At 38.0% G+C, this 26,132-nt stretch overlaps 1 protein-coding gene across 1 annotated transcript in view; it reads right to left on the minus strand.

Annotated features, from left to right (window-relative positions):
- b3galt1b (UDP-Gal:betaGlcNAc beta 1,3-galactosyltransferase, polypeptide 1b) overlaps nt 1-23,718 on the minus strand; it is a 61,189-nt gene extending 37,471 nt beyond the window's left edge. The window contains exon 1 of the mRNA XM_036139386.1: nt 23,591-23,718. The gene's annotated coding sequence lies outside the window, so the exon portion shown is untranslated. The remainder of the gene's footprint in view (nt 1-23,590) is intronic.
- Between the last annotated feature and the right edge of the window lie 2,414 nt (nt 23,719-26,132).

Consider the following 26,132-nt stretch of genomic DNA (forward strand, 5'->3'; position numbering starts at 1 on the left):
TTATGATCTTTAAAGCTTATATTTTAGCTTTCCTTGAGGCCAAATCTGTACAAACCTGAGATTCAAGCCAGTGGCAAATTGAGCAATGACACTTGGTTGACCTTCTTGTTCCAAAAATAAATACTGAACCTCAAAGGCACCTTTCCAGGCCTGTATTTCCATACAGCTTTTTTAATATGAACCAAAAGAAAGAAAAGGTGTAACTAGTATTTATTTCAAAATAACAGTTTAGATGCACTAATATTTCATGACAAAACCTAATAGTTTTCTGAATATTATACACCGATTAATTGATGTTATGGGGAAGAGAAGTCGATTTTACCTATTTTAGAAGATGCAGACATGCTTTTGAAGTTCACCATCAAGATAAAGATAAAGAAGATAAGTTGATAAAATTTGTCTTGAGCTTCATAGTACATTTTATGGAGAGCAGAGTTTTATTGATGACAAAACAAATTAAACACCAATCAAGCACAATCATTGTTATATTAAGGCAAAATAAAGGTTAGTAACAGAGATGAGGACAGGACTCTAAAAAGTGTCAAAACCAAGAACTTGAGACTTGACTAAGACTCTGGGACTCAATCTTCCTGAACAGTCTTTATCTCACATCATCAGGAGTAGAAGTCTTATAAATAACGTACAACTTAGCACACATACAACATTTGTGTTTGGCTGATTATTTTGCTGCTTCTTGGCTGCTAGAGCAGCAGAGTTGTGGGTTGAAAAACTTGCCTAATACTCTCGGTCAATGCCAAAGTGCTTCATTTGCTCTTTACTCCTGTGTGTCATCTTTTATTGGATTGGATAATTGCAATTTGAAGAGAGAAGACATATTGGCAATTCAACCGTTTAATAAACAGCTGGAGCGTGGAGGAACAGCACCTCTTCCTCATACTGGTCATCAGCTTGCTGTGGGACGGCATATCATTTTTGGACAAGCTTTTGTAGAAACTAAGCCAATGTGGCAGTGCGTGTCACTGTAGCATGAACAGCATGCTCCAAATGATCCCACAGGACTTCAGAGGGGTTAAAGGTCAGGACTCCTTTCCATCCTCTCGGCTCAAATTTTGGAAGCAGTCTCTTGTAAATGCCACACTGTGTAGGCGCAACGTTTTGTATCTTCAAGGATGGAGTTTAGACCAAATAAAGGAAGGCTGGGTATCAGCACCGGTTGCTCTCCGGACTTAGGCTGCCTCCAGTGATGACCAGCCTTTTTCTCTTGTGAGGAAGATGCCTCCCTAAATCATAGCACTCCCTCCACCAACAGTTTAGCAATGGCAGACAGGATTTGACAGGTTTCTCACGGACCCAACGCATGGACCCAACTCTAAAGCTCCACCCACAATTGCATTTTTTCTTGAATATATGGCAAAATAAAGGGAAATAAACAGACTTCCCAACGGTATAAGATATATTGCCATGAGAATTGTTATAACCAAGTAAAATATCCCCCAAACACAAATGTCTTGATTTTTTGTATAATGTTTAAAAAACATTTGAAAAGACACAGACTACAAATGCAGCAAATGTTGATACAAAGTGCAGACTATTAAAAAGCTCAGAACAATCTGTGTTAGCTCTTACTTCATATTATTGAGCACGTGGATGATTCTCCAGTTGAGCTGTAAATGACTTCAGGTCGTTTCCAAACAAATTAAATTCAGTCTGCCTCAAGCATCTTATTCTCCAAAGCTTTGCCATTAAAAACAAAGGTGGTACAATAATTTCGAAATAAAAGCACGTTGTGTTGTGTTCATTCGGAAATTTTAAACGTTCACTTTATATCGGCCTGACTCTATTTTTCAACTGATAACATTCATTATATTGTGTTGTCTGTCAAGACTTGAAACATTTTAAGTGCAACTTTGATGCATGGTCATAGATTATGTTGCCGATCCTCTGATTCAGCAAACCCTCAGAACCAAATAAATTGCACTACATTGTGAGTAATTGGCCCATATGTGCACAGAGAATAGTTGGTGTTGGTTAAGCCATTGCAATGACACCAAGAGTTCTTTAAGATATAAGCATTTCCTGTTTGATACATTGAGAAGTTCAACGCTCACAGGTACTAACCCACTTCTACAAATATTCTTTAAACATAGTTTAACATTTATTCATATAATGGAGTAAATATTATAAATAATGAATTATCGGAATCATTCACAGAAGATTATTGCAGCTTTAATTAAACGTTCGTAATATCTTTAAAGGAGCAATAAGTTTGTTTTCTTCACAAGGTGGACCTTGAGCACTGTCTGTAGAAAAAACAAAAGAACAAGATGTGTATCAAGCCATGTTTTTCTCTACCTCACTCCAGCACTCTGCACCAATTTTCCCTTTACATCCATCGGCTTATATAAGCCTATTTGCAAAGGATAAATACACAGCAAAACAGCATCAGCTTTCTGAGGAACATGTCAAGTGAATATGTAAGTAAGCCGTAACTTTATAATGCTGTTAGCAAGAGAAGATTTTGATCCAATGGGCATCCCCTCCACCATTTTGTGCCTGGCGGTGGCATTTTGTGGGCAGGGAGGGAATAAGCCCTGAGTGGCAGCTGTTCACGTGCACATACATGCACACGTGGCCTGGCTATGTAAACAAGATATTGTAGAACAACACAGTAGAGATAGAGATAGAGTGTGACGTTTAACCATAGTCTGTCTAGAAACATACTTTTAGTTCTTCACTAAACTATTTTTAGTTCCTTCTATCTAAAATAATTAAATTTAGCTTATTCCTCCTTTAAGAATAACACTTGTGATTTGAATTTATGCCCCCAATTGACAAAGTGTTACATGAAAACAGGATTGCATCTGGTGAGAGAAAGTTTCTTTCAGGACTTAAGAGTTTTGGGATTTGACTTGGGCTTGAAAAACATGACTTATGATCATCTTTGCTAAATAAGAACAAAAAATTATTTGATGTTCTTACAGCTCAAAAGCATAAAACACCGAGGTCACAAGAAAAAAAAAACAAGATATCCTTTATCCATACAATCTGAAACATAACCCGCCATCAATGCAATTAGGAAGGTACGTTTCTTGAATACCAATTAATGCAGAGCCTGAAGGATTAGGATCTTTGAGCACATGGACACAGAGTAATTAACCTCTATCTTTCAACCTGTCTCTGCTGTCAGACATCAGTTGGGGGGACGCTCAAAGGAAATGGTGGCCTGAACCGAATGGAAACATGAACAGTCAGCTTTACCTTGGTTTTATTCTTAAAAGAAACAGACGCCAATTCTAGATCAATAAATGCACTGAACTCAACTCTATTTCATTGTCAGACGTTGTCTCCAGAGCCTGTTTTAAAATAAATCTTTTTGTATGAGAGATTCGACCTCATCCCCTGAAAGCTCGTGTGTACAGCGGACCTTATAGACTCTGTATTCTAACTTGTATCGCACAGTGTCACCATGTCACACCGGAGGCAAAAAGAAGCACGGCTAACGAGGAAGCTGTGGCAGGTGTACACCGTTCATTCACACGCTGTAGTCCCACGGATGTGCTTATTATAGATAAGCAGGGTCTTCATAAGTAGCTGCTTGAAATCACCCAGCAGAGAGTGGTTGTTGTTCTATGGCCGTCATTGTGACGTGCAAAAAAAAAAAAAAAACACGGCACAAAGCCTTATATCACTTTGCCTTTTTTTGAATTATTTTTGCACTTCAGTACAAAGTCCCAAATTTCCTTCCTCGAGTGGACAAACGTCATGTCATTCATGTGGGAACAATATGAAATTCACCATTTACTTAAAATCAATTTTCAATTAATCTTTTCTTTATTCTCCGCAAATTAAAAGGGCGACAACGCAAAGACAGACTTTTGTCTATAGTGTTTTGGGTCTGGCCACATGGGTTTTTGTTGTTCTTAAATGTTTTCCTTTATGTTCTTTGGATGTTTGTGTTTTGAGCCTCTATATTGTGTTTTTCAGCACAATTTAAGTGCTTTATTTTATTGGCTCTCTTCTTTAGTTAGGAAGGTTCCTAACTGAATGAAATGATCTGGAATAATGAATGTCTGCAGGCAGAGGAGCTGTTAATATTCCCTAAATGCTCAGGAAAAGAAGAACCAGTGCCTTTAGCACATGAAACAGCGGAAGACCCTTAAGGACAATGATCTATTTCTAGTCGGAGCATTATTATTCCAAGTGGCACTTCTATGATAGTACTAATTGAGCTACATATAAAAAGACAGGAGGTCTTGTAGGTTACATTTTACTCTTATTAGTAGTTTATGTCATACTAATAAAATAAGATTTATGGTCATAGTAAAAAGAAAGCACAGCCCAATTAGATTCTTGAATTTTATTTATTTCAGATGCATCCAGGGTTTTGGGGGTTACTTTCTTTGGAGTTTAATTTCATGTTTGCTTAATAAATAATGACACGGTTGCGTCTATGGTGTGTATTATTGCTCACTAGAGGTTAGATCAAAAGAATGTTAAAACCTGGTGGAAAATGTAATATTTATATGTGAAAACTTTTCAACTGACAGCGCTTGCTTTTTTTTTTTTTTGTAATGTCTCTAAATGATTTAGCATCCACAAAACTGTGTAAAAAGTCAGCATGAATTCACTAACTCCATGTTTTCTGATAATTATTTTAAGTTGTCGTCATTCGAGTGCAGCAGATTCACATAAAATGTGTCCTGCTTGCAATAAAAGAAGGCTTCCTTTATTGTTCACACATTTCTTCCATCATCTATTAACTGAAACAATTTTACATTGCCTTTGACACACAGTGGTGGGAGGGTCCTTTGTGTTGTCTTGAAAATTATTTATGTGGGGAAATAAATTCAACTTGCAGTGCAGATAGTTTTCGTGTGTTTGCCCTTTCAAAGAGATTGAAAGCAACTTCCCCAAGTTCTCTTAAACATATGAATGTTTTTACATCGTAATGTCCTGGATATGTAAATGAACAAATCTTTGATCTGACAAAGCTGTCTTCCCTCCTGCCTGCAGTAGTAACTGTGCTGCAGAAATGAGTTTTTTGCTTCTCCCCAGGCTGGTCTGGCAATTGTGTACCAGAAGAGCTGCGAAGCTATTTTTATAAAAAAAAAAAAAATATATATATATATATATATATATATATATATAAGGCGGTAAAAAAAAAAAAAAAACATTTTTCCTCTGTCTCAACCTCTTTCATTATCTTTTGGCTTAAAATAGCTTACTTCGATCTAAACATCCAGCCTACGAGAAGGTAGTACACATACACTTTACCTACATGCTGTTATTAAAATATATTTTTTAGGCAACATGATGAGACCGGGAATTATCTTTAATAAAAAACACACTAATCAGAATTTAAAATCTGGGTAGTTTGGTTCCTGGAATTGTAAAGCTTTCACCTGCGGATACCAATTTTAGCTAATTCCATCATTATCCTTATTTATATTACGATAAGAGGCAACTTTGTTGGAAAGAGTAGTCGTAAAATGGGATTTCACTAATACTTTGAAACAAAGCTAAAATTATTACAGAGTAAAAAAAATTAAGAGCCTCCTACATTAGCAATTAAGGTTAGTTTTGCTAGCATTACTAAAACAGCAGTCTCCTGGGTTTGCAACACCAGGAGCCCCATTCTGCAACCTTTGGATACACCCCTGCTACAACATGCCTGAATCAAATGCCTGAATTACCTCCTCATGTCTGCACGTCCTGTAGAGACCAGGGCCGTTTGGTTGATTCAGATGAGATGGAGCACGGATTTATCAAAACATTGCAGGATGGCAGCTCTTCTGTACTAGAGTTAGAGAACTGTTCTGGAGAACGCAGAACCTGCTTTGAAAGCTGACTCTGTCTGTCTGTCTCTTTCTCGTTGTCTTGCAGCCTGAGTGAAATGCAGACATGTCTCGGTACTGTACAGGAAATACACTTTGTATTTAAATAGCTTCATGCATTTTCTCTGTCTACATCTGCTGCCCGTGACTTCATTTCACTGCAACTGAAAAAAATTAAATAAATTTGAGTCTTCACTCAGTGCTAGCATATTTTTCCTGTTCTGTTAACTGTGACATCATCCAGGGAAGACAGATCACCCGCTATTACCATCTAATGTAGAACAGATTACTAGATCAATGTGTGCTTCTGTGCTTTTTTGTTTCTCTTGTTGTGTCTCTGCTCAGTTTTCTGTAACCCCAGTCGGTCGAGGCAGATGACCGTTCATACTGAGCCTAGTTCTGCTGGAGGTTTTTCCTTCCCGTTAATGGGGAGTTTTTCTTTCCACTGTCGCTTCATGCTTACTCAATATGAGGAATTGCTGCAAAGCCATGGACAATGCAGACGTCTCTCCCTGTGGCTCTACGCTTCTCCAGGAGTGAATGCTGCTTGTCGGGACTTTGATGCAATCAACTGGTTCCCCTATATAGGACATTTTTGACCAATCTGTATAATATGATTGAATTTGACTTTGTAAAGAGCCTCGAGATGACATGTTTCATGAATTGGTGCTATATAGATAAAATTGAATTGACTTGAATTGAATATACACTGAATAGTGTTATCAGTACAATCGAGTAGCACCTCACTGATAGGGAATAAAAAAAAAAAAAAAAAAATTTTAGTTTCTCAGGGGTCTGTCACTGGTTGTGGCCGATCACGCTAAAAATTCCAGTCACCAGCTGATTTGCCGGTGCATCTATAACTAAAAACTATGTGGCTAATCCTAAACGGACATTACAGACATGTTCTTCAAACCGTGACAGATTTCCATGTTGACATCCCATCATTTTCTGAAGCTGTGGCCTTTTGCATGGTGACAGGAGTGAGAGCAGGCAGTGAGGTAAATCTTTAATGTTTTCCTTTGTAATAATGCATGAGTCTTTCACACACTGCATATAGGTCTGAACTGCTAAATATATTTATGTATGTGCTAATAGGAGTTCACTTTAAAAAAAATGTGTGATTAACCAATTCGCTTGTAACAAAGCATAAAGATTTGCAATGATTCAAGACAAGCATGGTTACCTTCTGAGTCAGAATTTTTTTGCCACAACACATTAAAAACAAATATTATTGTTGTCAGTGTTTCTCTCTTACTGTCATGGATTGTTCGCCATGGATTTAACCTACAGATCCTAAATATGTATGCATGCATTGAAAGACAGATTGCTTCTACATTAGCTGCAGAACTGGCCACTCTTATAAACACTTTATCATCTTGATGGCTGCTATTTCCACTTACGAAATCTCTCATAGTTCGATCAACATTATATGATGTGTTTTTGATTTAATAAGAGCGAATAACTGTGAGTAGCTAAAGCTCCTGGATGCAAAATAATCTTTGCTGGAGCTCTGCAAAATAACGCAGGAAAAGCAAGTGCTTTATAATACTTGACTGAATCGTCAGCGTTCCTTGACTCTCTTGCAGAAATGTTTCTTAATAAGTCAGCTTATAGTAGGGCTTTTTTTTATTGAAGATACATCTTCAATGCTTTGATCTATAAAACAAAACAATGAAACGACACAGTCAAGATCTTTTACTAAACCAAAAGAAGAATTGGTCTGCCTTGCAAAAGAATTAAGACTCACTCTTCCATCTTTTCAGATAACAGCCACAAACCTGAATGTATTCTTTTATTGGACTTTTATCTGGTAGATCGACACAAAGTAATACATAACTGCGAAGAGGAAGGCAAGTGATAAATCGTTTTCAAATATTTTTGCTAATAAAAATCTGAATAGTTTGCTGTGCATTTTTATTCAGCTTATGTCTCACAAGCTTTGCACGTCTAGGGAATGACTTTATTTGCCTTCTTCTCTCCCAAATAGTCCAAACTTAACGAGATTGGATCTGTGAAAAGTGATTTAGAACCGGTCACTCAGCAGGTCATTCTATCACATTAATATGCCGCAATCCAAACCATTGTAACTTTGGCTACAATGGAAAGAGAACCTCTGTTCCTAGTCGGTAATGTTTTTCAGGTTATAACACGTTTGCTTTGTGTATTTCAATCCATGCATTTTGCAACAAACCCTAAAACAAGTCTTCCTGTCCCTGCAAGTTGAAGAAAGACATTCCCTTCAGCCATCGTTTGGCGAGAGGAAAGGTATGACCTGGACAGCTTGCTAGTCCAACACAAAGAACGTGTGGACGTCAAGCATTACACTCAGGGACATAGCCAAATTGCACCCCAGTTCAAAGCTCGCAATATTGTTCTATGAGCAAACCCTCCTCCAAAATTCACAAGAACTTATCCCTTTTTCCTTAACATTTCACCGTGCTGTTTCATCACTAGTGTTCAACATCTCTAAAGCCGTTGCGGAACAGCTGTATTTGGGTTGATTTTAAACTGTACACAGCTGGACCTCTGTAGACAGATAAGTGCACCGGATTTCATTTAGAGGTATTACCGTGAATGTGGCTAAAAAACACTTTTCAGCTATATTTTTAAAGAATAAAAATGAAAACCATGTCTCAATTTTCCTTCAATGTAATAATTACTGTACACGTTTCTTTGCATTGGTCTGTCACGTAAAAAAAACAGTAAAATATATTAATGTGTGTGGTTGCAATGTCAAAAATTTTTAAAAAAGTATAAGCGGTATGAATAATTTAGCAATGCACTGTATTAATTTGTAAAACATACAGGGTTGTGGGAAGACTCGCCTTTGATAATGCTACCTTGGTTAATCTACCTATTTCACAGTAGGTAATCATGCATACCTTTGCTGGCTACATCAGGCTCCTAGGTATGCCTCAATACGGCGTGTTAATAAAAATGAGAGCTTAGTCTGAATGGCATCACTTAATGAAGTGACTGATGAAGCCATTAATGTCTCAATCTCATATCTGAAAATTACTTCAGATTCTTGCAGGGGGACTTTAAACTAGGGGACATATCTAGGGAGACTGTGGCTCCTGGTAGCAACATGAAGTAATTTACTCCATGATAAAACGCACTGCTTTAAGCATCGCATGATCTATTTTTTGAAAATAAGTCTTCTGTAAATATAAAGAGGCAATTTGATTCATCACAACCCATCACCCATTTTTCCATCTCCCCAAAATTGTGTGATGGATGCAATGGCTTTATTTTCCTTATGGAGTGATGTGTAAACACATCGTTCTATGCGATTAACTCAGACACAATCACAACTGCATATTTGAGAGCATCTGCTTCTCTTTCATGCACAACGGTTAAAACTTTGATCTAATGGTGCAGAAACTAAACTAAAACATTAATTGAAATCAAGTGTATGTTGGAAAAGCTTCCAAGTAAACTATTATGCGGGGGGAAAATGGTTAATATAAAGAATGTCATGACAGTGGGATGCATATTCCTGTGACATGTAATAAAACTTAATCCTCTGGAGAAAAGAGACAACGTGTCACCAAGCACCACCTGAACCTCATTTTACTTCCTGACTGTTCACAAAGGAAAGCAGACGGAAATTGGAGAAAGGGATTTACGAATACACCCAAATCCAGTTTGATCCCTTTAAGGCAGGTTTGTGGAATGACATTATTAGATATTGTTCAAAAAAGTTATTTACTTTTTTTATCACCAGAGAGCTATTTATTACCTCAAGATTGAAGAAAACCAATCAGAACTGTTGACGTATGATTTAATATCTCAACACTGCTAAAGAGTCTACCGTTGATCATAAACATGTTAAAAGATTACATCTGAATTGTATGCTGAAAAAACTGTTCAAGGGAGCCAAAAGAGAGAGCAAAGCTTAGGTTGTGTTTCCTCTCAATTCAGAATAGATATGCGGAGGTCCAGCTTTCAAAACCGAACTGAAGAGCAATTTATGTCTCTTTGAGCTGATAGTACTTTCCCACATTTAAATGAGTTATTATGCAAGCAATCGGGGGTGAGGGGCAAGCATATCCATGTTTATTTATGGCAATAACAGCCAGAGCAAAATGCTTGAAAGAATGGAGATGTTTGCATTAGACAGATTGTGTGGGGAAAATACCATCTGCTGAAAGCCGGGAGAAGGAAAAGGAGAACAGCAACACACTGTGGTGTGTGTGTGTGTGTGTGTGTGTGTGTGTGTGTTTTTTTTAAATGGTCAGGGATGTCTCAGAAGGTAGACCTATTTGTCTCTTAGACTAATGGCCGTCTAAGGTTTTCGGCAAACTTTCCCCCCCCCCCGATAAACGAAATAATCAAAATTATTTTAAAACAACTGTGGTCACTTTCTGAAATATATAAACCCAAGCCTTAGTGGACAGTGGAAGATTACGACAGATATTGCCTCACATGCAGAGGTTAATCAACAGAACGCAGATTAATTAACTCTGTAAAGAAGATTGGTCTGTATTGCACCACTGGGTTGAGGCACAATGATTAATCCCTGTCCCATTTGGCTTTTGTACTGAGGGTGAGACAGGGGACTGCGGAGGTTGCTTGGGTGGGGTGGGGGGGGGGGGGGGGGGGTCGGGAGAAGGATGTAGTGAGTGAATGTACAGCTCAAAACAAAAGTCCTTTTTCGTTTTATTGACCATGTGATTGATGGACCTTATGCCTTTTTTGACCCTTTAATTTATTGTTTCCCCTTGTCATGTGCAGCTTCATGGCAAGCAGAACGGTGCACAGGCTGCTGTACTTATGCCAAACAGATTTGCTTTACCAAGGGAGGCCTTATTCCTATTAAGCCTCCCTTGCCGCTCAACCCTTAATGATTAATTTTATTGCTGTTAAGGTATTATGTACAAACTGATGCCAAACATGACAGAAGAAGAGAGGAAGAGGAATAGTAAGGACAGAGTAAGAAAGAGTGAGAGGACTGAGGCATAAAGAACTTATTACTTATTGACTGAGATTAGAAATTTGTTCAGATTGGCCTTTGAGTTATGGCTACTTTTAACATGTGAACTGGATTATAGTGATATGTACGTACAGTTGATTTATTTATTTTTTATTACTATTTTTACTTATGTTTTTAATTCTATACAGCACTTTGCTCAATCTGTGGTTGTTGTAAAGAGCTTTAGAAATAAAATTAGATTATTTATTTATTTATCAGGATCCCCATTAGTTTCCATCCAAGTGGTTACTAATCTTCCTGGGGTCCAATTGAAAAAATACAAAGCTGTTCTTACAACATATTGGACAATTTGACATTAGCATATGATAAGCACATAAGTAATCTAGCATCACATTTAATAAATTACATACATAAATTTGAGTTTAAACTTAAATTTAAAGCGTTAGATTGCAGAGCTCCTTTAAAAGAAAGTGTGCTCTTTAAATCTCTAATGTTTTTAGGTGATTTATTCCATTCCTGAATTGCTCTATAGAAAACAGACTTTTGGAACAAGCTTTGTCTTAGCACAGTTTATAATTGTATAATTAATTTGGTCTCTGATGAGTATCTGGGCTTTTCATAAAATGATTCAGGTCTTGATGGATTGATTGAAAAACACGTAATCCTGAACAAGTTATTTTTGACATAATTAAGAATCAATACAGTATATTTGCATGACCGTGTTTTAGCTTTATAATATGACACAGAATTAATCCGTTAAATAGATGAATAATTTTGGTGTCTATTACTATAAGCAGCAAAGTTGTAAAGTCGTAAAGTTGTGTTTCAGCAGGTCAGCATCTTAATCAACCTCTGTTAATTAAGATGCTATTTGAAAAAGTCAAATATTATTCCCTACCTCTTTGATCACTTCCCTATCTGCTGTGTTTGTTACTTAAAGAGAGGACTGCAATTTCAACTGTAACATTGATGAGCATGTTTGCATCTGCACTGAATCAGTGAAAATCCACTGCAGACACAAAGCAAATATTAGGAACAAAACTTGTAAAAAATGGAGAAGACCACACCTCCCCCATGTCTCAGTGCATGACCTCTATTGGAAACATTCATCAACCCTCCATCCAGGGGGGTGGGGGGACTAGAGCGTACCTTCAGCGGCCCATTAGACACGTCCACTCAGCAAGTCCAGCATCCAAGCAACAACAACCCTCTGAATATATTATTAGGAAGTAGTAACACATTAGCACAAATAATACAACATAGGATTGAGCAAATTGCTATGCATTTAATATTTATAAAATCTTGAGTCTAGATCTAGATCTAATTAAATTATTATGTTAAATTTGAATAAGTTATAGAAAAAAGTGAAAAATTGTGACAGGAAAGAGCAGGTTAACGAGGTGGGGCAACTTCTCTCTTTTCTTTAACTTGAAGGTCGCATCCTATCAAAAATTTGTGCACGGCCATGGTGTCACAGCAATAAGATATACTTTCACTGGTGAGACACTGGGGAAATCAAGTCACACGGCCACGGGGGCCCAGTTCACATTCATTCTTCAAATAAGGTACCTTTAAACCACTCATGGAATGGACTTGTTACTAAATGCTTCGCAGCAAAACGCAGCATCACTGTTTGCAGCTGATAAACAGATGAAAGCGTGAGAAAGCAGGCCCAGGAGTTGAGTTGTTGACTTATAATAAAACGGGATGAAGAGCTTTTATTAAATTAGGAAGCTAAGATGGTAAAAATACTGCATAAATGTTGGAACAGGGGTTAAAAAGGAAAAATTATCAGAATAAAAGTTTAATTTTTTGATAACTCATTTCAATCAATAAACTGTGAATCCAAGGCTCATGAATCTCATCTAAAAGTAAAATAGTTTTGCATTAGTTTTTGGCAAAGCTAGGAGATATAAATAACCAAAAACAAAAGAAGCCAAGGCCAGTAAAGACAAAAGTTATTCTGAACAAATGATTATGAATTTTAAGAGTAAAATATCAAAATGAGAGAAATCTCACCGTATCCTCCAGAGTTTAACTAAAATATTTTAAAACAAAAAAGCAATTACAATAGCAATCTAAGAGGAGACATGTAGACTCCACCATAAAGCAATGAAAAGCAGGTGGATGCCTTATGTGATTATGGGTTAAATATGAAAAAAAAATAATGCAGAGGGTAAAGTTAAACAAAGAAGCAGAAAAGTTAAATGTAGAAGCAACCAGTTCAATCAATACGTGTGTAAGTGGGCAGGAAATGAGATGGAGACCATCAAAGCAGGTGAAAAGTAAAAAAATCCTCCGTCATTTGATGCAAAAAAAAATCCCTGAAATACTTTTTCACTTACTCTGGGAATAATTCTGAGGTACAACCCACATTAACAAGATTTCACCAATTTTAGCGACACAAAACAGAAAACAACCACGAGGTTTGTGGAAGAGCAAGGCTGAACTTCAGGACATTTATATTCATTCATTTTTAGATAACTTTTTGAACCTTTTGCTTTCAACACAGACATGCCAGAAGACAATGGACTTTGAGACAATGGACAATTCAAAGAGAATAAAGAAACCAAAAAGAGGACCCTGATCAAACTAAATGTCAGATATCTCTGACAAGTCAGAGGCATCCCTAACTACTAGTTACAGTTTCATTATAATATCGATCAAAATGCTCCACTATTCCCTTGACTTCTCTGCATTTTAGGCCATTATCTCTGTGATTTCAGCAAGGTGTTGCTTCATCTAGATCTCAAGTACCAAATATTAAAGCAAAAGGTAGGAATGAGCATTATCATGTTTTTTTTTTTGTGTCCCTCAAAAACACTTATAGAAATAAGAAATGGCTATCTGGATGAAAAACTGGATCAATTACTTTTCCATATCAAACTATTACCCCAATTTTGGTTACATGCAAACATTATTAAACTTTATGTTTCATGATACCATGTAAAACAGTTACTTTGTTCTGTTTAGCAGCATAGTTACACTCCTTAAATAATGCTCGAGTACAAGTTATTGTTATAAAGTGTCCATGCCGCCCATCCCTAGCAGAAGGAATAATTTAGTCTGTATTTTCAGGGTAATAATTCATTAAATTAAACACCTAAAGTGGTATCCTTTACACCTGCTAACACCATTGTAATTGCCATTGAGTAGTGTTTCCTTGCAAACCTGCTCAGATAAAATTAATTGAAACCTTTTCCAAGTATTTGCAATGGCTGATCCTAATCAAAGGAAGCAGAAAAATATCAGGAAGCCAAGCTAAAATCACACAGCAAATAAAAAAGAGCATCTCCAGGGTGTACCTCATGATGTACTTATTCCCTGTAGTAGCCCTTAAAGCTATTCAACCATCTCCACATGACCTATTGTCTGTTTGATAATTCTTGCAGTACACTCCATTACTTCTAGTTTTCATTCATTAAATCCATCCTCCTCCTTTGTAATATTCTTTTTAGACTTCTCTTCGACTAGTGAATACTAAACAGCCAAGGTGAATAATATATTGAGACGGTTACAAATCTCCATACCTATACAGTGCAGGTGTGTTCATCAGTGGACAAAAGTCTTGCAATTTAAAAAAAAAATGAAATTGTTTTAACATTAATGCCCTGTTTATATTGATTATATTGAATAATATCCAGTCTAGCAAGAACCACAGCTGTCTTTAAGTCGGCCATCACCAGCAAACTATTCTGCGGCCAAACAGCAAGAAGAAAAACCAAAAAACTGAACAGATTTCCAACAAACAACAAGAGCAGACCAAAACACCATCAGCTTAATCAAGGGAGAGATGGGCCTGGTGCAAGCAGCCTATATTTACTGTGACCTCTGCGTGTCCATTAACGCGTTGCTTGACTTTGTCGCAGCGTCGTCGGGCAGCAGCTCACTATCTGATAATCAATAAAACAAGTAGAGAACATGTCTCTGATAACCGATCATACTGCCCACACGCTGTTAAGGTCTGCTGTCCCACTGTTCTTGGTATAAAACTATTAGAAAGCGATTCAAAATGTGTAACAAATGAAAACATGGCATAAATGTGTAATAAAAATCAACCTAACATATGGAATCTGTTACATAGATGTGCAATAGGTCACTTAGGGTTTTGGTATGAAAGCTGCTGCCTCTCAATTGTGAGGACATGTTTTTATTTGTTTTATGTGTTAATAGGCTAATATTTCTTGAGAAGATAACATCACTTTTAAAAGAGTTAATGACAAATATACCGTACAAATGCAACATAATTCATTCACTGCAAACCTCCAGTTAAAAATCTGACATTTCGATTTTATCAACTCGTCTTTTCTGGACTGAAAAGTTCCTTGTATTGGTGACAAAATGAAGCCATATTTTGGTGCCTGATTGAACAAAATACATCAAGTTATGAACTTTTTCTCATTATCTCCATGAAAACATTGATCCAGACGAGTTTAGGGGGAAAAATATCTTGGAGCGAAAAACCCCAGTGGACATTGGTGATATCACACTTTACTGTACTAATAAAAGACAAGCAGTGTGGCCCATTTTAAAGAGATATCTCTGTTTCTGTCTGATACAAAATCTTTCAACATAACAAGGGAAACTAGACCAGGTACAATATAACTAACTCAAAACACTAAGTAAAATCATCAAACCACTACAACTGCCAAAAGCAGATTTGCCAAATTTATACACTGTATGACTCACATTATTCGCAAGACTGTATGAGGGTTTAAGACAGATTGTCTTCCACTACTCACAGCACATTTGTACGGTGAATTGCCGGTCCAGATCCAATAGTATTACAAGCATAGTGCGGTCATGAATCACTGCAACTTCAGCATACACCTCATGTTCATGCAGACATTTGCTAGAGTTATATATCTAAAACAAAATGCATCTCATTTTCAGTTTTTTATTTACTGACACTCTAAACCAGTAGATATAACTACAGTATATGCAGTCATAGGTAATAAACTAGAATAATGTTGAAATGTTTTATTTATTTTGGTAACTCCATTCACCAAGTCAAACATGTCGATTAACTATTAAGACTGATGTTTTCATGCTTTCATTCTTGTTAATTATGATAATTCTCCACTTACAACTATTGAAAATACTGCATTTAACATTAAAATATTACATCAGACCAAACTTTTTTTTTCCAACGTAGAAATGTGGGCTTAATGAGAAGTATGTTTAATATCAATAATCACGGTTTATGAACGAGTCCAGAAAAGGGCCAGACATGTTGCCACAGATGCCTGGCAACACACTCTTTGTCCCACTTCCATCAGGGAAAATATTCAGAGACATTAAATCAAAAACTAGCAGACGTAAAAACAGCTTCTTTCCCAAACCCTTAGTGGCAATCTCCCCTTGCTTAAAAATCAACAAACCATCAACCCAGTTCATCATCTGTTAAATGTTACAAACACACTACTGGTTACACAGGTCTCTGATCAGATGAAAACATTTATACCGTCTCTCACTTGCAAATGTGTAATCACACACTCCAATAGCTCTGGGACTATCTGTTTGGAGATCCAAGGAAATTGCACAATTCTACAACTAATTTATTGCACAGTATTGTAGACTGCTGTCTTTTGACTTGAAAATGAGTCTATTAGCTGTTAAGGATTATATGCATGCTTAAAACCCACAGGGAGTGCTGTTGTTAGCCAGTAATATCAACAGTTTAAAAAAAATGGAAAGATTATGCATCGTTGTGTCTGTGTGTTATGTGTAATTACCATATTTTTCTGACTATAAGTTGCACTTTTTTTCATCGTTTGTCCAATCCTGCAACGTATAGTCAGGTGCAACTTTTATATATCAATTTTAAATGGAAAATCACACCTAAAAACATGAACCAAGTCGTACACATTACTGTCTATAGCTGCAAGAGGGTTCTCTAGCCTTATGAAAACGATCCTGCTCCTGTAGCACTTAAACATTAATTGAAACATTAACTTATTGACAACAAAGACTGAACACTTTTGTATGTTGTTTCACTGCGAAGCATTGCGTGAATCCATACTTGAAGGGAGAGCTTGAAGCTTGAAGGGAGCGCTCAGACCGCGACAGAACCCTGTTATTGGGCTGTCAGTGTAACGTTTCTGGCACTGGAGCTGCTAATTGCAATCAGCGCACCTGCGCTGCCTTCACCTCTACCGGCTTATAAGCTCTGCGCCTCGCAGTCTCCAGTGCCAGAACGTCTCGAGCCTCACGGTGAGAACTTCCAGCCATTTTTCTGAGAACCTGTCCGCCTGTCTGCCTGTCGACCCGTTTTGCCCCTGTTTTTTGAGCCAGCCTGAACCCCGTTGGATTTGTCTGCCCGCCTGAGTTCTGTTCTTCAGCCTCAGTGATTTGGACTGCCTCCCTGTGTTTCGGACCCTGCCAGCCTGTAAGTTTCTGAGATTGCCTACTCTTTGATTATTGTGATTCTGGATTTGGATTTGGACCTGGACCTGGACCCGTCTCTGGATTCTCCCTCGGAAACCTCTGCTGGATTAACGGATATCCCTCCCATCAAAGAACCGGACCGGACCTGGACAAAGAATTGGATAACCCCTTCACGGGCCCTGCTGCTTCCTGGAAACCAGACGCTGCTAAACAAGCCGTCCTCGTGCCCCAGGTTAGTGACTCAGCTTCGTGTAATATTCCCTCTGTGCCCCGCTGGTCACTAACCCACCACTCTGCCTTCAGGAACCGCCAGAGGCTGTGTGCTGCCGCTCAAACCAGGGGGGTCCGCGCCGCCACCATCTTCAATAAACTGTTAAAGTTTTACACACTCGTTTTCGGGTATTTCTTGGGTCCATCCATATTCATTATAGTCAGTGAAGATAATAACAGCTAAAGCTAGCTTAAAGGTATTTTGTCCGAGCAGTTACAGCTTCGCTGATGCACGTGAGCTTGATGTTGCTCTCAAACATCCGTGTCGTACCGTTAGCTTAGCACGGTTACGCTCACAATCTAATTTAGCCGTAATTTTGACAATTACATTATGTTTATTACATAATGTTTATTGACATTATGTGTTACCTTAATTTCATTAAGGTAACACATAATGACAATAAACTTGTTGATTTTTGATTCTCTAGCGTTACTTGATTTCAGAACAAGAATCAATATCAGAATCATCTCCATTTGGATATGATTATGTAATCAATAAAGGTGGTTACAGCACTCACAGTGTCCATTCACCCTATATTATTCAGGTATATATCGTCTCGGACTCTTTTTGACCTATTCAGCTAATAACTATCTGACAGCTAGAATGTGGTCATAGAGCAGTAATATAATTAATTCCCCATTCAGTAGATCCTTAAACATAAAAGAAAAAACTAATTGAGACAATGATGTCACAGAAAAGTATCATACTGGTAAATTATTTAGCAGAATACTATGAATTTGATACCACTGATCCCAATCCCCATGTGCACTATTCTGAATATGGACACATCAGAGGCAACATTCATACTTAACTCACATGACAGGACTTGATATTCTACCAAAAAACCTTTATTAACTTTTACAAACATATTTTCTATGCTTTTAAAAGCCGTTGTTTGAATGTACAAAATGCTGAGAAATAGAGTCCTATCAGCTTGTACTGCTAATTATAGTGGCCTTTGTAACTGAACTTAAACCAGCACAGTCAAAGTTTTGACCCAAGTATTAGCTTAATTTGAGACATATTTAATGATTTTTCAGATCAATATACAGCACTTGGCACATATGTACCCACCTATCAAAGTTTGGTTTTAGCCAATCACGTTATGAGATTAAAACGTAGGCAACATGCATCATGAGAAACAAGAAGGTAAGCTAGTCAAGGCTCTTCTTGCTGTTCTTCTTTCAAAGAAGAAAGTGTGGATTCTTACAAAACAGATGTGATAACAGCAGCTATGCGTGCGTCCTCCTGCGCTGCCGTGTTTATGTTAGTTCAGCTGTGGGCTCAACAGCTCTTGCTTTCGTTGCACCAGTATGACTCGCCTTAAACCACAACACTGCAACGTGATTGGCCCGAACCATTTTTTGTTCGGACACAAACGGTTGAAGTCGTTAGCGGTACAAGATTGATTCTCGTGTGTTTGTATACACACAAAAAACGTGAGGATTTATCTTCAAGGAAAGGTTATTGGCTTTCCACTTGGCCTGAGAAAACAGTTAAATTGGGTTTGACACAAAACTGAGTTTAATCGTCAGGTTGGATTATAAATTATCATAACCTGTTGATGAGCTGCCAAAACAGAGACATTTGGCTGTTATCTATCAGGTGTGATCTGTCCCTGATGTTCTACGCTGCTGTCCAGGTTCCTTTGTTTATTTTCCTCTCTTTTTATCTGTCTTAATAAACTGGGTCTTACTTTGCAAAAGTTTAAGTTGCCTGAGTGCTGTAGCTGTTGCTACAATTACCTTTTAAATTCAAATAAAGATTTTCAGTAATGCAAAACAGTATCCGACCAAGAGTACTTCAATCTTAAATTTTCCAAGTCTTTAGTTGACAAAATCTCACAAACTAATTAAAATATGGTATAAGTAAATTAGAAAACAACAACAACCAAACAAACAAAAACCTGGTATAATATTTTTACCACATTTCCTAGCTGTGCTTGAATGTAGAGAGATCATCTCATCATTGGTCTGCAAGAGGATGTTGACCTCCACTCATGTTTTCATCTTGGCTTTTTCCTTTTATTAATGTTGTTTTGAATAACTTCACGTATTTCTTTTATTTTCTTATTTTAAACAGCAAGTATCCCCAGCTTGAGGGCTTTGTGTTTGTTTAAATCCCTTCTTTTGTCCTCTGATCCTCTAGGCATTCATGGACAACAGCTGTGCTTAATCAATCTGGCTCTGCTGTTATTTCTTCACTTTAAAAGGAAGTTTTTTATCTTCACTGTGCATGACCAACCCCCCCTCCCCCCTCCAAGTGTTCATTTTCCATAATGTTCATACCTAATTGGCAAATGTGTGATTCAACATAAAATAAACTTGCGCTGAGTTTGATTAGGTTGTATTTGGACTGAATTGATCTGTATTGTTTTAAAGCTATTGGGACTAGTTTAAACAGATCAATTGAACTATTTAAAGGGGATTCGTGTAGAAGAAGCTCAATTAAACATGGTTGGGTAGTGAAGTACTAAAATCCAAACCTAGGATCAAAATAGGGAAACAAGTTCTTGGATTTGTTTTTGTTATTTTCAATGGAATCAATGTTAGCTAAACTTCAAGAACTAATGACTCTCCATAATTTTTCATCCATGCCTTACAGACTCTGATTAAAAATGAAACCACAGTGCCAGTGATGCATCTATGGGCGAAGACTTCCTGCTGATGAGAAGTTGGGACTAGCCTGATAAACTACAAAGGCTGATTACAGTCCTAGAGGTACAGCGAGTTCCTTGTGAGGGGTCACTTATTACAACAAAGACTGTTGCACAGTTGTGCTTGTGTTAGGGAGGACTGACCTTTTACTTTGCAAGCTTCATGCAAGCTAACATACACACACTAGAGTCTTGACAGACTGCCATAATGCCAACCAAAAACTAACAGAGTCTGAATTGCCCCCTGTGACTCAAGGGGGCATCCAGAGTTTTACCGGCAGCAGTATAAAACTATCAACATGCTAAAACAAAGACCCTTGATTGCTCCATGAATTTCATCACACACAGCTGAAACCAGATATTTGCATTCCCTGTGTTAAAAGATTCATGACCTTTTGTTTTCTCACTGTCTGACACTAAATCAAACTAATCTTTCCTTGTTTTAGGTCAGTTAGGATTACCAAAACCCGTTGTATGAACTTTCCTCAAATTATTATTCTTATGTTTTATACACATTTCCCTAGAATTTGGTGGAATTGCCTTTCACACTGTGAGACTTTGTTTAAACATTTTGGGTGTCCTTCCACAAGCTTCTCACTATTTTTTTGCTGCAAATTTGGCCCATTTCACCTGATAGGACAGGTGTAATTGAGTCAGGTTTGCAGTCAGGCTTTCTAACGAATTTTCTAAGACATTGAGATCTGAGCTTTGTGAGGGTCATCCCAGGACATCAAATTAGTTGTCCTTAAATCACGATGTAAGTAAAAAGACAGGATAATCAAGGTTTGGATGACCTATTTGTTCCAAAGCTTTAACCTGCTGGCTGAACATTGAAGGTGTTGGTTCGATATTTCCATGGAATGTTTTAGATCATTTTGTGAAGTGCACCAGTTCTTCCTCAGTCAAAAGTCTTGTATGTTGTAGTCAGAACAATAACTTAATGGCCCAATTAGTGTGTTTAATCTACACCATCCCACCCATCTTCTTCCTGAATGCTAGATGCCTTGACGGACTATGGTGTTTATACTTGTCTATAACTGTTTAAACAGATGAACCTGGCACCTTCAGGGACCTTGGTACCCAAAGATGAATCAGATTTGTGGATGTCAGCAATTCTCTAAATGAATCTACACAGAAAAGTTTGAGTGCAAAGACTCATACTTGCTGAATTTTTGTGTTAAATTCCACAAACAAAGCCCTAATAGGTTATAATACCAATGCCTAACCAGTGAGTGGCAAGGAAGTAAACAAAGAAGAAGGAGGAAGGGCGGTGGGGTGAAAACATCAAATGCAGAGAGAGATAAAGGAACCATTCGTGAGGACAACCTTGTTGTCTGTCCAAACAAACGCTTTACAGAAGCAAAATGTGTTAGTGTAAAACCCACAACAAACTGCATAGTGTCTGAAACAGACCCGCAACTCTCAGGTCCACCATTGTTGTTTGTGTTCGTGCATGCGTGTTAAGGGAGAGGTGAGGTCTGCGTTGGCTCACATGTGTAAACATGCCAGTTCGTAACCGGTTAGGAGATAGGAATACGAGGATAGAGGTGTCCAGTCGGAGCCGCCACCAGGGGATGCTTCAAGCTTTCCCATGCTGAGAACAGGTCTCAAATGCCGTTTCCACGGCTGCTTCGTCTGGACGGGACACCCTATCCGACCAAGAAATTTGTCAGATACAGCCAAACATGGCTTTTTGTGGACGGAAACTTAAAAAACCTCTACGGTAGGCCTCGAGTTAATTAAAATGTTGTGAATTATAACCTATGAAAAGCTTTAAAAAGCCATTGACATCATCTTTTAAAGCTTTGTCTGATGGTGTATTTAAACTTGTGAATTGGAGGAAAGTCATAAAGATAAGTCTAAAGATTGTCTCCCCTTATTCTGGTAATTAGGAAATAGTAATGACGTATGTAATTCTAACTTAGTTTAGTCTTAGTTTTTTAAGACATTTATAAAGAAAAGATAATGTTTTTAAATAGAACATATCAACAGTAAGTCCTAGTACTGCCATTTTGCTCTTATTTAAATATTTTCTTTCTGTCTAACAGCTACTGATGTATGTATAAATTATCATCTAAGTGGAACATGCGCCAGAGGTGGGATTAAGTCCTTCAAAATTAAACATGCAATGTTTATTAATTCATAAATCCTTTCAGATTTAAAGAGAGTACAAAAGTCCAAGTGATCATTTCTGCCGGCCAGTTGCCTCATAAATATTCCGACTACATTTATTCCAAATTAATTTCAATACAAAATGCACTGACATCTTCTCAGTAAACGGCAGACTGTAAGCCAAGTGCAACAAGGCAGACAACTCTGACAAAGCAAAGATGTTGTACTTTAAACTGGGGATTAAGGATTTACACACGGTAGACGTGTAGAAAAGTGATTAGCAGTAACACACATACACGGAATCACGGTGTGACCAAGGGTAGCAGCAAAATTACATCCACACCTGCACTGCAGTGAGTTACACAGCCTTATCACATGTTGAAGGGTTCAAGAGACCATTTGCTTCTTGTTGTAGTAGTCAGGTTGTTTTGAATTGCATTCACAAGTGATGCCCTGTGTACAGCTTCAATATACAGAATTTATGAGAGCCTCACACAGGTGTAACACGGTCGAACCTTTCTGAAAGTGTAGAGAAATATTGAAAAGTGGCATTGCGGTTACGTTTATGGGTGAACATAGAGTGATTTGTCTAAATGAGCTAAAAAAAAAAAAGGTTCAGTGCATGGGCATGTCTGGTGCAAATCTGACTTTAGTCCCTTTTTTCCCCCTTAACATCTTTTAGATATTCTAAATCACAGCATTAAGGCTGTTTTTTCTAAAATCAGCAACAGACACTTCCACAAATTGTCTTGTTTTTCCTACTAAAAATCACTTAAAATGAATAAAGACACAATGCTGTACTTTGTCAATATATCTCTAAACTCTACTGATTATATTAACTCGGGTCCAATAACAATCATTATCAAAAAGAGAAAAAGTTTCTAGCTTCCACTGTTTTTTTTTTTTTTTTGTTGTTGTTTTTTTTTTAGACCTGACGAAGGAAATCTCTATGTCCCGGCTGCTCTCCACATTTGTTCAAAGTTTGATATTTAACACCATGCAGCTCCTGTTCTCGTCGCCCAGCTGGACGACCTCCGCAGTTCTGACGGGGGAGCGCAGAGGCGGCAGCCCTGCCAAATAGGACAGAGATCAGTGTGTGCTCACAGGGGATTGAGCCTAAGTAGCTGCATCGCTAAATACCCTGATGGGTATGACCCTATCGCACATAAGCGGAGATCAAAAGCGCCACAAAGGAGGAGACGCCCGGAATCCGTGGGCTGAGCGCACGGAGACCAGGAAGGACACATGAGCAGAGGATGCGTGGATCCCTACCCCTCCCCTCACCCAACACAGACGCACACTGCAGAATTCTTTTAAAAAGTATAGGACCATCCCGGCTCAGCGCAGTCCCCAAGAGGACAAGACAAAAGCTCAACCTGCACCTGCCGTATCCGATGGGAATTAAAAATTACCATCCTCGCTGCACCTACCTCCACTCTCAGCCCTCATCCCACTCACACTCGTGGCGCCGCCGATACGCTTCTGCTCTGCTTCAGCATCCCAGAGCTCTGCTGCCAGCCAGAGTCGAGGCGGCGGTGGTGGTGGTGGTGGTGGGGGTCAGACTCATGACGGTGACGCAGCGCTGCTGACGCGCCGCTCAGCGAGGAGGAGTCGACCAATCAGAGCGCAGTCCGATAAATTCCTCACCAATCCACTCAAGTGGGAGAAAAAGCGGAGGCTGCGCCCGGCCGCGGTCGTAGTAGCAAGGTAGATTGACGCTGTGGGAGAATGTATGGCCAGCCCGTGAGAAGTGTCTCCAGTCCACTGAGCTATATAATACACTGGAGTGCTAATCGCGGTCTGTTTGAACCAGTCGCTTTGAAGCCACCAGCCGCCATATTGGTACTCCCTATTTTACCCCCAGTAACTAGGGAATATGTGCGCTACAGCATCGAATAACGAGGATTTTCTCATGTTCGGGGGGGGGGGGGGGGGGGGGGCTTAAGACTTTTAAAATGTCAAATGCCATATACCTTTATGTTATGTTCTAAAAATATTAAGTACTGAGAAAGTCATGTGCTGAAATATTTTGCATTTCATTCATTTAAATATATATGTTTAAGATTATATATTAATGTTAAACATATATAATGTTTATATAATATATTGTTATATAAACATGTTTATATAACAATATACAAAAACATATTTACATATTTACATACTTATATATATATATATATATATATATATATATATATATATATATATATATATATATATATATATATATTAGGGCTGGGCAACGATTAAAATATTTAATCGCGATTAATCGCCCTGATTAATCGCGATTAATCGCATTGTATTTACAAACTCCAAGATTGAATTCAAAAGTAGTGTAAAGAGCACTTTTATTTTAATGTTCTGCTGCCATATGAACAAAAGTGTTGTAACATTTGTAGCACTTATTTTATACTGGATATTTTCAACCCATCTATTGAATTTAGTGCACTAGTTGATCTTTTCTTCATAAGAGAACAGCAAGCACTGCAGCCAAAATATGGCCTTTTTTGACCTGCTGTATATTAGCCAGTCCCTAAGCTTGATGTATCATGAAACTGTTGACCTTTTGGGTTTTGTGGTTTTTATTTTATTATTACAATTAAATAATAATAATAATAATAATAATAATAATAATAATAATAATAATAATAATGTTATGTTCAGTGTTTTTTCGCTAATCCACCTCTTATATATTTCAATCCTTATGTAATTTTGTCTGTGTTGTGTGCACCTGCCTGTTGCTTTAATCCTATAAATTTCCCCGTCGTGGGATAAAAAAAGGATTAGCTAATGTTATCTTATCTTAAATAACACTTTTTAATATATGTACTGGGTTCTTTCAAGGTCTTAATTACATGTTATGTGTGGGCTCCAGTAACATCCATCCATCCATCCATCCATCCATCCATCCATCCATCCATCCACTGATCTACCTGGATGTTCCCTGGAGGACTGAAACGCCTCAGTCAGAGACGTCTGTGGGTCTGTCGGGGCAATGAGAGAAGTTTCGTCTCCTCTCTCCGTTTCTGGGGCTCGACGTTTTCATGTTTTTTCACGTGCTTAGATAAATTTGTTGTGTTTCCACTGAAATGAACCGGCTTTTTACAAAACATACAGCTTGATTTCATTTACGGTATTAAAATAAAGCCAAACGGTGCTACTTCCCCAGTTCATGTTTTTTCGCTGCTGCGGTCTCTCTCTCAGCTTTTTTCAAGTTTGTGTGAGAGCTCAGTGGGCGGGCCAGGCTGAGCCTGCGTGCTGATTGGCTGGCGCCGCTGAGCCATGTCCGAGAGGGGAGGGGGAGCGGGAGAGTGCTGCCATGACAGCGCGCTGCAGTCAGCACGCCTGCTGACTGACACTGACTGAAAGCATGTGAGCAACATGCGTTAATGCGCGATAAAATAAATATCGCCGTTAATAGTCTAATGAATTAACGCGAAATTAACGCGTTAACTTGCCCAGCCCTAATATATATATATATATATATATATATATATATATATATATATATATATATATATATATATATATATATATTTAATATGATTAACATGTAAAATATTTCAGCACCCAATTTCCTAGAAGTTGATAGTGTTAGTACATCCACTGACTGTAGAATTACCTGCAAAACGTTTTCACTCAGCCAGAAAACAGCTTGTTATTGCAAGCAAATCCTATGGGATTCTATGAGAGTAGGGAGTAGCAAGATGGCGGCCAGTGACTTCAGTTTTTCGGCAAAATCAGCACTCCAGTGTATTATATAGCTCAGTGCTCCAGTCACCGAGCGCTGCACGTTTCACGGCTCCGGTAGGAGGGCATCATGTGTCAGCGGAGATGTTTGACTAAAGTCAGGGTTCACACAGAATATTGTCACAGTGATCGAAGGTTGGGTTAGTAAACAAATGGACATTAAAATGTAATGAGATGACAGGACAGCCCATTTTCAAAAATAATAGTGGTAATACTGAA

Source organism: Fundulus heteroclitus, chromosome 7 (assembly GCF_011125445.2).
Source record: "Fundulus heteroclitus isolate FHET01 chromosome 7, MU-UCD_Fhet_4.1, whole genome shotgun sequence".
NCBI classification, from domain to species: Eukaryota; Metazoa; Chordata; class Actinopteri; order Cyprinodontiformes; family Fundulidae; genus Fundulus; species Fundulus heteroclitus.